Genomic DNA, 15,338 nt, shown 5'->3' with positions numbered 1-15,338 from the left:
CTGGTAAATCTGGTCTGCCATCGTTTTTAAACTTGGAGACAAGCTGAGGCCGAAGTTGCATTAAAATGTTATTTCTTTTCTGCAACGCGGGTGCTCCCACTTTTTTCCGTATTCCATGCTTCAATTCATAGTTGCTGTGTAGCATTGTCGGTGATCATATCAGGTGCATTTATTGGAGAGAAGGGCTTGATGATTCATTACACGTATGGTGGTTGGCATTGATGCATCTGATGTCATGTCCCAACTTTTTCCCTGGTGGTTCCTTATTACATAGATTCGGCATTCGACGCTGTGTATAACTTATCAAAGATTTCGTTAACCTAGTCCGGGAGATCGTGCAAATTGTCATTGCATTTGCAAGGTCAGCCAATGCTTAATCACAGGCTTGGGCTCAGCCCAAGAAGGTGGTTGAGAAATGGGCTAATGGTTACAACATGATTAAAATCTTTTTACTGTGGCATATTTGATATTATATTAGAATGTCTTGTATGTTTGTGGGAAAAATTTTTATGACATTTGCTGTAAGTTTAGCTAAATTCGGAATGTAACATATGACCTTTTTTTTAAAAAGCATCGTGCCTTTGATAAAAAATCAGCTGCATCATGAAATGATTAAAAACATTGGCGTTAGATACCATCCTTTTTTTGAAACTTAGCTTGAGGAAATATTTTAATCAAAAAGATTGCAAAACAAAAACCCAGCAAATTTAGTAACAAAGCCTATCCATATAAATAAAGTTCGAGCATTGCCTCGACTTAATTGATATTTATAGTTTTTAGTTCTTTCGTATATTTTTTTGAGGGCTTCAGGCAGGAGAGAGAGTGTGGATTATGCATGAGGCATGATGAAAAATAAGAAGATATTTAGGGGGTGTTTGGTTGGAGAGAGTGGAGATCTGGAATCGGAATTGAAATGGGTGACTCTCATTTTAACTGTTTGGTTGGGAGAAGTCCATTTCGATTTCGATTTCGATTTCAATTCCAGAATGGAATGGGAATAGCTCAATCTATATAGAACTCAATTCCTACTCTCCTTCATGAATTCAAATTTTAATTTCAATTTCGATTCCGATTTCGATGATGAATCAAACGTTTTAGGAGATTTGGTCATTCCGATTTCGATTTCAAATCATTCCAATTTTCATTCTCTTTCTGATTTTGGTTGTGAATCAAATATCTCTTTAGGTTTATCTTGGATTTTGGAACCGCTTGTCCTGGATAGCTTCCTCAAGTTGAATCGCTTATCCTAGTAGGCAAAAGTAGAGAAAATAGGAGCGGTCGAGGATATCTCCCTCGCCTTCCACTTGTGTCTTGAAAGTAACCCCACAATGTACGTTGGGCACTATTAGATCGTTATTCTTGGTTTTAGGTCAAGGAACAACGCATGATGCAACGGGCATCAACCTATTGCGGTGTCGGTTGTTGGTTGTCTCCATCTATTGATCTTAATGTGGAATATCTTTCTCGGATAAAAGTGAAGTGATTGAGAGGAAATCCTTGAAAAGTTTGATGCATGTATGCCCTTGGTGACGGGAGATATTTACTTCCATCTTAGATCCAAAACTTCGAACCACTTTGTGGGATCCTGGCAACCAGATCTCGAATAAATGAGCAGGTTCATACATAAAGTAAACTAGCTTCTGATTCGGTCTTGGGCAGAGACTATCATGGCACGATACCACTGAGTCATTGATATTAAAGTTTATGCTAAGTTGATCTTAAATGAACTGCACAATTGGTAAGATGTCTTACCCTGGCCCTTGCACCCAATTGTGTGATCAAATTTTTCTCAGTAATAACTTATCATAGTCCTGCCACAAACTATTCTACTTTTTTTTTCCTCATTTGTCGCTGCCTTTGGTAGGGAAGGCCATGAATGGGACAAGTCACAATTCACCCAGACCCCTTGGGACAGGTCGAGGCATATATCCGTAGTCCCAACTGACTCCACTTGCAAATTAATTATGGGTCCCGGTTTCCAACTCCCTTCTTGCTTAGGGACACCTTTCCTTTGGATATGAGATCATCGATCCTTTTTCTTCTGAGCAGCCAGAGAAGTCATTGTCGTTGCTTGTAGGAACTGTGCTGCCATAACAAGTGCTCTTGTTAACATCCTGAAAGGCAATTGAAGCTAGCCAACTTTTTCTACCATAACAAGTGGCGCAAGAAGCCACTTGCTAAGTTGCCCGAAGTAACAGTGAGGCTTAGATATAACTAAATCAATAGCATCATGTTGCTGCCACTGGTGAAGAACTGAACCTCGCAGCTTTTGTATCGACTGCATGCAGTGGGTAGAATACTGACAACTGCCTTCCAGTTCATGGAAGGTTAGCACGAAATTACGTAACCTTGCATCACTATATTTTTTTTAAAAATTATCGTACAGCAGATGATATGAAAACAAGCCAAGGATCGTATATAAAGATGATAACGAAGCATAATATACTTGGACAAGGAAAACAAACGCACACACCACGGAAAGAGAGAGAGAGAGAGGGAGCTAAAGAGAGAGACCATGGGCCAGCTGACTCTGGGAAGGTGGGTGGGTCGGACCACCCCTTTGCAGGCCACTACAGGATCCAAAAGTACATGTCCTGCCTTGCTGATTTGAGAGTGTGGGCATGTAGGGGTCCAACTCCACTTAAACACCGAGCTCTGCTGCTGCTGCTGCTGCTGCTGCTCCTCCTGATCTGAAACGCATTAAATGGGAAGAAACGCATATCTATATCTCCACTGTTGGTCTGTGGCCAGATCCTGTTAGAACTGCTTTGTTCGGTCATCCAGACTCACCCATTGGCACCACCGATCCTAACATGGAACAACTTCACTGTTTTAAGACTGCTGTAACCTTTCCCAACTCCTACAATGCTGCTCCTTAAATTATCAGCTTTTGGGCCCAAAAAGAGTTTCCGGCTCCCTAGGTTCACAGTCTATAGGAAACGTTCATCTTCAAATTCTCAGGAGAATAGCTTGTCCATGCATGTCTATAGGCGTTACCACTTCCTGGTAGGACAAGGGAAAATACTTTGAGTTGCATGCCTGCTTGGCACCTCCATGATCCATGGGAATCACTGCATGCCATATGCATGCATGAGAGAACTTTTCATGCGCATGATGTGGAATCCGCATACCATAACAGACAATTGCATCAAGATGCCTTGTGCCAGCGAATGGAGAATCTACCTTCCACCAGTTAATCCCACTGCTTGCATGCTGGATGAGGGAGATATTTGCGTGGGCTGTTGGGTTCACATGGGTGTCCAGATGTAATTGTTCCCTTTAATCTGGAGCTGGCACTGAATCTGATTTGGAAAGGTTTGTGAATCATGCAGCTCCCACCTGTTGCACATGGATTCATAACTATTGGTGAGGTCATGGTGCACACCAGCAGCTTAATATGTAAGTCAGGAAAAAAAAAAATTTTTTTTTTTCTTCTTTCATTTTACAACTTACAGTAATCGTGATTTTAGCAAATTGTAAGTTGGTTTGGAAAAAACATAATTTAAATCCAATGTGATTATAAACAAGTAGAAACATGTGAGGTTAATCCAATCTTTAAGTCTTACATAACTTGTGGAACCAATCAATCAACTCAATTAATTAGTTTCAACTTCGTGCTTTAGTGTAATGATTTAACATCCCAGTTTGTATAGGAGAAATCCTACGTTGAATCTAGATAGTGGCAACTCCATCATATTTCAATCAAAAAATATTATATATATATATATATAGAGAGAGAGAGGATGCTAGATATGACTGCACTGAGTTGATCTTCGTTTAAATCCAATCAAGCCTATATTGGATGATAAAAATCTTGTATTAATGATTTAAGATGTGGTATATTATTTTTAAATTATTTATATATAAAAATTTATATGATTTAAAAATTTTTAATCTGTGAAACAAATGGTCAAAAATTATATTGATGATTAAAATAATGAGAGGATCTTTAATCAATGGATCTATATATATATATATAGCTCGATAATTTATATTTTATTTTTTTTATTTAAAAAGTAAGTCATTATCTGCCCAGCCTTGAGGTTTGACAATCCATGGAATTAATAGGGTCCAGTGCAGGGGGACCCCTTCGATATACATCTGATCCAATCATAGTCAGAATTATGCAGCAATCTTGTCATGTTGACAGGTTAGTCATGTAGTACGTTGGAAAAAAAAAAAAGAAAAAAGAAGGTTATAAGGTTGTTATTCGCTTTTATGATAATTTATGAAGTGTTGCTTTAATATCAAATATTGAAACAGATGTAGCACGTAAGCATGTTTTGGCCTTATCCCTCAAGAGTCATTGGTTTGGTACTGAATTTACCCCTCAACGAGCAATCAATGGTGATATGGACTGGATTTTATTAGTATGCTTGATATAGTCCCTCACAGAAGTCAGCAAAACGATAAAATTCTAGATACGTTGGAATCGTTGCAGATGTCCTTTGAGCAAGCCATAAAAGCAAGCAATAACAGCAGAAAACTATACATCAAGTGGACAAAACGAATGCTACGTGCAAAAAGTGTGTTTGCTAAATAGCATCGGATGGATACGAGAGGGAATGAGAAAGCATCAATTGGAGATATACAAAAAAAATTAATAAAAATATAAAATCAGCCTATACCGTTCATTTTAATTCAGTTTGAATCGATTTTTTTAAAATTCAACTTGATTTCGATTTAAAATTATAGAAATAAAAAAAAAGAGGTTCGATCTTAATTTTAGTTTAGAAAAAATCGATTCAAATTAACACATAAATCACCATTGGTTCATTTATATGCTGTCTTAACCCCTCCAGTTTATTATTTTTATATTTAGCCCATCTCATAAACTATATATTTAGCTTTTTCCATAAACTGTCTATGTAACATAAGCCTAATAACCCACAATCTGATAAATCGAATTGAATTTGGTTCGGTTTAAATTGATTTTTCGATGTGGTTGGTTAGGTTTTAATTTTGATTTTAGAAAATCGATTCAAATCGGTTCAGTTTGAAAATTAATCCCAAACCGATCCAAATTGAACCATGCATATCCTAGCATCCATGAGAAGTAATAACTTGCAATTAAAGAGATAATAGAAAAGAGATTTGATTATATAAACAAATATAATTGAGTACACCAGCAAATGTTCTTAGTAAAATGACCATTAATATAGATCTAGGATATGGAATCCTTTTAATACTTGGTCAATCTCCTCTCAGATGGAATGAGACATCACATTGGAGAACTTGAAACTCAGTCATGAATGCAAAATAATCTCGATATACATTTGAAGCTGAAAATCCTCTAAAGTTATGCGCCAAAACATCATGAAGTGTTAAAAGATGGAATTAAACTTGAGTTTTAGCTTCGATGTTACATCCCAACTTTGCAATTACCATCCTTGAATCACACTCCATCCAAGTTTTAATTACCAATAAGTGATGCAAAGCCAAGTTGAAGCCTTCATATGGTCTTCTCAACTCAGCCATGGAAACTGTTAGGATCTGTATGATCATATATTTAGTCCTACATTATTTAATCTTTTAAAAGATTTTGAATTCTTATATAAGGCTAAGAAATGTAAATAATATTTTTTTGATTAATCTTTTTAATTGAGGTTTGTCATAAATGATATTAAAGCTAATCAAACTCATAGTCTACATAAACTAAAGGACACTACAACATGATTCATTTGAGCTAACTATCGGCTAATTGTGGTGTTTATAAATAATTTTATATACATTTGAATCCTTAGTCTAGTTACTAGTGAGGATGCCAAGACTCAAATGGGAGAAGTATACGCGGATTTGTACTGACATGTATTTAATCCCATATCAGTTATTTGTTAGAAAGATGTTGTGTATTTATATAAGATCAAGATATCAAAATAATACTTTTCGGGTTTTTTTTTTAGTTGAGATCTTAGATTATTACATAGCACATGATGTTTGACCATAATGACTCCTAATAAGATAATTGGCTATATGACTATGCAATCAACCATCAAAATTAACCTTCAGCCAACCAAACTATAGAGATTGCCAAGATACAGGAAGAGAGCGGCATACTCCAATGAGTTGATTGAGAAGGGTTGAGTTTGCCGTGCAGGTTGAGTTATTCATTTGTAGCACATCATCGAATTGATGTTGCTTTCTTGCCATCCATACATTGTACGCCATGTAGCAGAAGATGTACATGGCTAACTTGGCCATTTTTGAGGAAGGTCTTTCATCCAAAACATTCTTTTTTTGATTATCAGCTCCATGATGACTAAGAAGTGTACCGCTTGCTCACGTTTGTTGGGAGTCACAAATTTTCACATGAAAAACGATTCAAGCATGCGCACATCAAAAATTTGCCATGCCGTGGTTGTTGATTTGGCAACTCTATGACCAACCAAATATAATATTTGCAACATATACTTCAAGTTGCAAGTCTCTTTATCACATGTCAAGAGATTTGTTCGATAATTGAAACCTGCAGTTTATGTTGTTCCATACCAAGAGACTTGTTCGATAATTGAAACCTGCAGTTTATGTTGTTCCATACGATATATTTTTTTTATCGAAAATGGTAATTAAAATCTATCTTTTAAAAATAGATAAATTCAGAAACTTATCATTGTTTTGTCGTTTCAAAAATATTTTATCTTTTTACATGGATTACTTGTAGCCAAACATAGTTTTTTAAAAAGGATAAAAATCAAGAATTACATTACAAGGCTATTCTAATGGGAATGTCTTGGAAAGAGGAAGTGCAATATTTTTCTTCCCGTTTTGCTTGGAGAAAAAGTGGGGAAATTCCCCAAGATGCTTACCTAGGATACTCCCTGACCATCCTCGGGACACAAACAAAATGGATAGGCCCCACATCCACACCAATTTGTCTCCTGAACCACAGAAAAACAAAGTCCAAACTATTTTAAAATCCAGAATCGTTCTAGTGGATTTGGTCCCAGACCTCTACGGAGGAGGATGCCGGCCACTTGCCGAAGCCGTCGCTGCTCTCTCTCTCTTATAACAGCCATCCAGGATGTTACAACAAGAACAAAGTTGTCTAAGAATCATACTTAGCATTCCCGAAAAGCTATCTATGATTTATATATTTTAATTACGCAGAATGTTTTTAAGGAATGAATTGGTTGCATGATAAGTCATTTTAACAAATTTACCAATCTGGGAGAATTTGTCAAGTGCCAAAGATTTGGAATTGAAAAAAAAAAAAAAAAATGAAGTCATCAAAAAATAAGAAAGAACTCGTATGATTACAAGTCCGAACCCCATTTATTGGCCCAATTTATTGAAAAAAACTTAAGAGTGTGAATTTATTTTATCTACTAATTTGAGAATAACTGTGGCCGTCATCATCAACAAATAACATCGCTAATTTGTTGAAGTGATGCAACATTCATGAAAAATGGAAACACAAAACCTGTGAATAGTCAAATAACTATCGGTTGATCAGATAATTCGAGAATAATTTAAACAATCATTCAGACAAGAACAAAGTCGAGATTAATCCAGCAATTTTCAATAAATTCGGGAAAAAAATTACTATATGCGTTGCCATTATAGGTCCCTATCACATCTCACTACAATTGACCAATAGGACCACCCATGCCTTCTTATATTATATTTCACCTCAAAGTGTGACCCACCAACCTCCTTCCACATTTATAAACGTATGCCAGAACTGGAAACAGAGAAGATATTTTAAAGAGAAACAAATGCAAGAGTATCCAAGGAGATAAGATTAGCATTCTCTCTCATCAGCTCTTTCCTTGGATGCCCCAACTGTTCCGGTGTACATCTTCCACATTCTCCCACTTGCAGCTTGAAACCAGTGTCCTTTCCTCTCCCCTCCTCCCCCACCCCAACTGGTGGAATTCCCAAAGCCATAGCCTTGCTAGCCTTCTCCAGTCCCTGCATACTCCCCCCCCCCTCCCAAACCCAATCTGCCCCAAAACCAGCTTTCCCCAGTCAAAAGTCTGAGAACCCTTTGACCCGGAAGAAGTGAAAAAAAAAAGAAAAGAGAACCCATCCCTGCTCTCATTTACTTCCTTCTTGGAGCTTGTGAACCTAAGACTGTGTGACATGGGTGATGGGTCCATCCCAATCTCTCTCTCTCTCTCTCTATCTCTCTCTCTCTGTACTCTTATTTATATATATATATATACAGGATTTTTATATTGTGTATAGGTCTATAGAGAGGCCTCTAGGTGGGGCCCTCCTCCAATTGACATGGCAGAGGCAGCGCCCTCGGGGATAAAGCTCGCAGCCTTTGGTGCCGCTTTTTCGCCTGCGCCCGCACGTGTGCAGACTGACGGACCTTTTGTTGCCCACCCTTTTCTTTCTCTCTCTCTCTCTCTCTCTCTCCCTATTTGCTAACCCGGGAAGCAGGATTCCTTGGCCTTCCTTCTCACCCGGATAGGCATTCCTCCTTTCATCCTTACGGTGGGAAAGTTGATTATGTGGTCCTCCTCCGCCACCCACCTGTGGGCACCCAAAGTTGCATCACTCGTCAACTTCTCTATCATGCACTGATGATAACATATAAAAAATGTAAAGGAAACAAAAACTTCATGCATCCAATGTGTATGTATCATGCTTGCAGAGCATGCAGTGTGGTCATACATAAAATATAAAATGCTTGAGTTTATCTTCCTACTATAATAATATATCTTAGACCGGCACGAGACAGAAAATGTTTGTGGCACTCCAAAGCGAAGCTCTGCTTCAATGGCTAAAGCAACCAAACTTTATCCCATCAAAATGGAGACAGAAGCATACAGCTAATGCATGATAAAGAATTATTGTAGAATTACTAATTAAAAATTATTCACATTTATAATTAATTTGTGGATTTATAATTTAAAAAAAAAATTATTCACTTTTGTGCACCAATTGGGAGACTTGGATTCCACCGCGGCAGTCGGCCTAAACGGCTAAACCGCACCCTAGGAGGGTGTACCGAGGTCAAAAGCGCAAGGGTACAGAAGGCCATGTGACCCGGCTGACACGGACCCAGCGAGCCCATTTTGTCGCTTATACTGCCCCTCCGTATGTTTAGTACACACGTGTGGGTCAGCGGTGCCCTGTATGTGAGTTGTGTACGTGAGCTTTGACCTGAACAGGTACGTGGGACACACATGCGACGAACACGTGCTGGAACGTACATGATCAGATGCAATACAGTACCATACACAAAATGGAAATACACAACTGGAGCAGATGTTGATGGCCATCCTTACGTGAAGCCAGTGACCAAGTGGTGGAGAAAGATGGAAGCTTCCAGCCTGGCCAGATCAAGCCCGGGGCACAGCCTTTGCCCACCTCCAAAAGGAGTAAAGCTACAAGTACCCATGTCCTTGTCCTGTGGAGTTCCAGAGAGGAGAAGAAGAAGAAGAATTGCACTCAGATAAGCAAGGAGAAGATCTAGAGCAGTATTGCATGAAATTGACCAACACCCTACCCTCCCTTTTATATATATTCATGTTGTCCAAAGGAGGGGCAGGTGGATCACCAATAGGGGCCCTTCCCCTTACCTTCCACCTCCATGGATTGAACTTGTATGCCTCCTTATAAAGGCTCTCATCGAGGTGGACCGATCTAAAATACGTCAACACGCACCACCCCTTGGGTATGAAATGCCCTTTGATCTCCACATCTTTCACTGCCTTGCGCATGATGCCGCTTATGATGTTCCCCATTCTGAGAGTCTCTGTTATGACCTATCAAACAGTACCAGAGATCAGCTTGGATCAGCCTTAATGAAGCTAGCTCGTTCCTACATACTTCTTGCCTCATAGATGTGAATTAATTAATACCAAACTTACATCTTGAGTGAATGATAAAGTCATGTAGTCGGTCCATTGCAAATTTTCCCCAGCCGGAGATTTTTGCTTCTTTAAATTCATGTTCTCTTCCTGAGATAATCACGAGGTTAGTTGCTACAATATATATATATATATTCAATAATCTCTCACTTTCTAACTATTTGGACTCAGTTTTATTCATTCTTATAATCCATTATCCTTTTTATTTGATTGAACCTGTCGCAATCTGCTTATGAGGTGGCATGTCACTCAAGAAGGTATGTATATTTTATCACCAACATTTTTTTTAAAAAAAAAAAAAATTTATTTTTCTTTTTAATTCACTAGCTGGTCGGAGAACCTAACATTGCTCGTCCACTTTTCTCATGTGGGCTAGCGTTCGGCATGGGCAGTGCCTATCACGATTTCAATCATGAAGTTAAATCATTTAATTCAAACATTCTACAGGGCTGACAACTGTTTATTAATTAATAATTATGTTAAAAAAGACGGGTTTCATATTATATTATGCCTTTCCGAAAGAATCCAGTAGAAGAAGACTAACTCATGATAAGGGACATATAAAATAAGAGTACTAGTTGAAGATGCCCTGAAATGAAAGAAGATAAAAAGGCCGCCATCAGTGGAACGAACCAAATCGGCATCTCCAAGTGCATTACTTGCTACCTACTCATATATTCTCTCGTTGTAATCTTCATCTATTAATTAGGTAGGGTCTACCGGAACCCCTGTTACCGCTAAAACAACCACTAAGATAAGATTAAGAAAATAGAGAGCATGTTGTGTACCTCTAGATGTTGGAGAGCAGGTGGGCATTCGCTGAGGTACTTGATCGCCAGCGTTACGAGAACGGGCACGGAGTCCTCGGCTGGTATCATCAAATCGATCATGTTGTCAGATATGAGATCATCGGTCAATTGATCGCTGGCATCGTTGATCAGAACATCCACAACGTCCCTTTGGGTGCACCCATTCTTGTTCTTCCTCTTCTCCTGGATGATCTTTTCTATCAGCATCACCATCCTCTTCTTTGCCTGGATGAGCGAAGACACATAATTAATCCAAGCGATGTGCGTGTATATAAGTGGTCGTTAATTTTTAAGAACTATATATATATATATATATGTAAATATACCAGACTTGCCTGTAGTGATTTGTAAAGCCTACTGCCGGGTAACTTGAGTGGCAAAGACATGAGACCCGCAATAAATTCCCGGAATTGCTGCTTTAAAAAGTTCATCTCCTCTCCTGGTTCCAACCCAATCAATCCTTTTACTAGTATTTGGAACACAATCTGTGAGATGGAAATGATGCTTATTTGAGTTCAACACGTGTAAAGAGTAACTGCATTTGGAACCGCTAAGCCTTAGCCAACCAACTACCAACCTAGTAAACAAATAAAAACTTTGGTAATCCACAGAAGGGTGTGGGTGTATGATGAGTATATGAAAAGTTATGTTTGGAGTCAATTCGGAGGAGAAAGATAGAGACCCACAAATTAATGGTGAAAACAATAGGTGGGCTGGGAACGGGCGTCCTAGCCTAGGCTCATTAATTGAATGCACCCGGCCACTTTGTCCATCCTCTGGCTCTGGTGCCACACGTGTGCATTCCTAGGGAGAGGAAGAAAGAGGGAGGAGAGCACGGACCCTTTTGGTTTCATCTTGGATGCGGATGAGCTGATCATCCTTCCAATGGCTCAAGGCCTCCAGCACGTAGCACTGCATGTCCCGGGTGATCTGAGCCTTGAGGTGCGGCGATTTAAAGAAGGCCCCAATAAGGCCATGGACCTTCTTCTGGAGGCTCCATTGATCAAGAGGATGGAGGACTTGCCCATCAATTCGGTGAGGGATTTCGGGTACCACGGCACGAAGGTCTTGGCGTCGCTCTGGAGAACGAACCGGCTCACATCCGCGTCCGTCGACACGATCGTCGGGCTCCCAAAATGTGCGATTTGAACACCTTACCATACCTGCGAAGATTCCCACAAGAATTCGAGGAAAACCAATCAATCCACGAGATGACCGGACCAAAATGAGGGAGTAAGAATTGGCGCTTGGAGGAGTTGGGGGGGGGGGGGGGGCGCATGCAGGAGGTAAGAAAGGATGGGTATGGTATGGAGGACTCACAGGAGGCGGCGCTTGTCCATGAAGCTTTCGGGGCGAGGAGAGTAGGCGCAAGAGACGAAATCGAGGGTCTCGCCGAGGAGGGGCCACCCGAAAGTTCCTCGAGGGAGCTGGCCTCGTCTGGGTCTCCCGCTCCTCATCAGCTTGTTCCAACTCTTGTAAAGGATCGTTGCTAGCACGATCGCAGTTGTGGCCAAGCAAGTGAAGAACAAATTGTCCATCTTCCACGGATTTGATTCCTTCTACGGTCCTTAGTATGTTATGTTGCTACGGGGATGGTGGTGATGACGACGATGAGGAGGGGGAAGGGGGTAGAGAGAGAGAGAGAGAGAGAGAAGGGAAGGGAGAGGGTGGAAGAGTTAATGTGGAAATTTGGTGTTCGAGAAGCTAAAGTACAAAGGTGCATTTGAATGGGCTTTTGGCAGTCCCCACAATTTAATGGTTGCATAGTGCCCACGTCTATGATTGTATCGTGCCACAGTCCTTGAGAGTCCCTAGCAAACGCAGCTGCTCACCTCGTGCACACATGTGAGGTCCATTCAATGAAAATCCAACCCACCTCCCATCATCATCGCAAACCCCCTCTTTTGTCCCTCACACACACCCCGAATACCCGATCAGCATCACCCAATCCATTCCACCCAATGAGCTATCCTCTAATCCAACCTTCTTTCACACAACCAAAAAAGACCATCTTTTTAAGGGCACCCAAACGGCGCGCGCACACATGTGGTGCCCGTTTCTTTAAGGCACCTCTTTAATCCATTCCACCCAATAAGATTTGCCTTTGCATGTTGCTTGGTCATATATTAATGACGCACAGCCCGGCCTTAATTATTCTCTCATTGGTGGTCCTCTTCATCTGTGGGATTACCTAACCAAAGGTATCTATCTCAACAGACATTGTCCCCACCTCCGCATTGTATAACCTATAAAAAACTCCGGTCGGGTTAGCTTCCGGGCACTTAATTTCTTACTTCGGCAAATTCTACTAATTTGACACATGCCCCGCGCAGGCAGCGGTTCGTTGTTCCCAAGACGTAAACGCAGAGAAATGGTCATAATTAACCACTTATCAACTATATGTTTTAAGCTAAAACCAACATCGAGGTACAATTTTGTCTTTAACTTGTTTGCGGTGGAAAAAAGCGATTTGTGTTTAGAACTCAGGTTGGCTCGAGAATGGAGCTGGTCTCTGAATTCAAACCATCATGCTCCACTGAGTCCCTGCTCATTATTTTATGTGAAATCATATCCTATCCCACATTAGCACCATACGATCGTGCAAATGGATAATCATAATTATTTGTTTCTGTATCGATGCACCGGAATGAATACTTGACCTATAAGATCTGTAGAAACAAATGACTGTCATTGACTGTATGCATGATTACACGGTCGGTGCGGTGCATGATATAATTTCTCCAATTTTATGCATTTCTTTCCATTTCCTTCGATTTGGTGATCACCGATCTGCAATTTTACACATGATATAACAAGAACTTGTGCTTGAGTGGGCTCCACCGATTGCCTAATTAATTCTCACTGTTCAACAGTGCTCACCTAAATGGACGATAGATGATCTAACCATGCTGAGTTGGATGAGAACAAAACTTGAGCACCACAAACTCCCTCTGCGGAACATGAGCCCATACTACAATTCCAGCTCAATGCCTTAATTTTTAAGGATCTATGGGTGTCTTGTCACCGAACCAGCCAATGACTGACCATTTACATTAAAGGGGATTATGGCCTTTGGTAATGGAATTAGGTTGATACACTCGCAAGCCAGCTGACAACAAATAAACATCCATACCAAACTATTATATAAAAACCAGAGAATGTTGTCCCATTGCTGGCTTTCTTTGTCATAATTGCGTTATTCCATGGTGCATTGATACTGCCACCCGCAAACCCTCCCGTGTAACCTTTCGCTATCGAAGAGGGGGTGCCGACGGGATGGAGAGAAAAGGGCAGTACAGGTTAGGTGGCATATCAAAACGTGATGTGACCATATCAATTCCCTCCACCCTCTAATATTTATCACCCACCTTTCTTTCTAATCAATGATCTGGCACCAAAAGATGGATGCCCATGCCCTTTCCTTGGGGATTTCTCAGCATGGAAAGCAGCCGCTTGATTGGCCAGCAGACCGTGGAGATTCCTGACTCGATCGGTGTTACCTGCTGTTTTATCATTAGTTTAAGGAAGCATGGAGATTTGGCATAATTGTTTAGCACTAAATCATACCCCCCATTTGCTCATACTATAAGCTAGAAATTTAGTGGGATACCTAATGCCTACATATTTTTCTAGCATATCATATTCTAATATATAATATAGTCCAAGCCATTCCTAACCTTAGGTATAGAAATTTATTGAATGTTAGGTTTTCTCTAAATTTTGTGAAACATATAATTATCAAACATGATTTCTGACATTTTTTTTATTTTTTTTTATATAAATTTATTTTATGTAAAATCTGACCATAAAATAGCTCGTAACCTAAGATCTACATGGCCTAAATCCGATGCCAGATTTAGATAATAAGAATGCCTCGCATAGGTTCACTTTTTGCCGATTAAACCCTGAGATCCACCTAACGACCTTTTCCAGCAAAAATGTACCCTACATCTTGGGCTATGGAGAATATCCTGCCTCGTTAATGGAATTATATATCACTAATATCCTGCCAGCATGTGTATATCTGGAGATGGATTGGATGGCATCTTTGGATCAATGTTCTGGTTGGCTCGATCCAACCTGCCACCCTTGGCTCAACCATCACTATTGCGTCATGCTACAGAAACGAGGGTACAGGAAGAGGCCCCATACTCATTATATCCAGGGGACATGAGGAAACCTTATAACCTGAGGAGGATATATGGGATCAAAACACGTCCCAGTTGGAGGCCATGGTGGGGTTTTTGGATGTGAATTGTGGAAAAGAACGACATGAAAATAATGGTATAGTTTGATGTCATCGGCCGTCCACAGCTGGGTTGTGATCTAGGAGCAGTGCACGTGTAGGCAGAGGGGAAAAGAATCAAAGTAGTGAGAGACAAATGGACAAGGACTCAGGAGTGCATTACACTCGGTCAGTTGCTATCAAATGTAAGGATTAATAGTGCTGTGTCCCTCGAAGGCTACCAGAAGTCCTATGGTAATACTATCAACCAAGCAATATCTGTTCATGTTACTGTTTGTAATCAGGGGGCAAGAGATGGTGGCATAAATAATGATATAATGGGGCATGGGAAGTTGGACCGAGACCAAGACTGCGTGCAGCAACAAGGCTTGGGCTAAGGGGAGTTGGAGCGGATTTATGGCTTTTATTTCGGGCTCTTTATTTGGGGATTCCCTTGCCTTGTTATTATATTTCGAACAG

The 15,338-nt window shown here is 40.2% G+C and overlaps 1 pseudogene; it reads right to left on the bottom strand.

The window, feature by feature from the left end:
- Positions 1-7,497: 7,497 nt before the first annotated feature.
- LOC140856668 (cytochrome P450 90D2-like) lies at positions 7,498-12,349 on the bottom strand (annotated as a pseudogene).
- Positions 12,350-15,338: the final 2,989 nt, after the last annotated feature.

The sequence above is a fragment of the Elaeis guineensis genome, chromosome 3 (assembly GCF_000442705.2).
Source record: "Elaeis guineensis isolate ETL-2024a chromosome 3, EG11, whole genome shotgun sequence".
NCBI classification, from domain to species: domain Eukaryota; kingdom Viridiplantae; phylum Streptophyta; class Magnoliopsida; order Arecales; family Arecaceae; genus Elaeis; species Elaeis guineensis.
The sequence above is the reverse complement of the archived record's forward strand: the minus strand, read 5'-3'. Positions and strand labels throughout refer to the sequence as shown.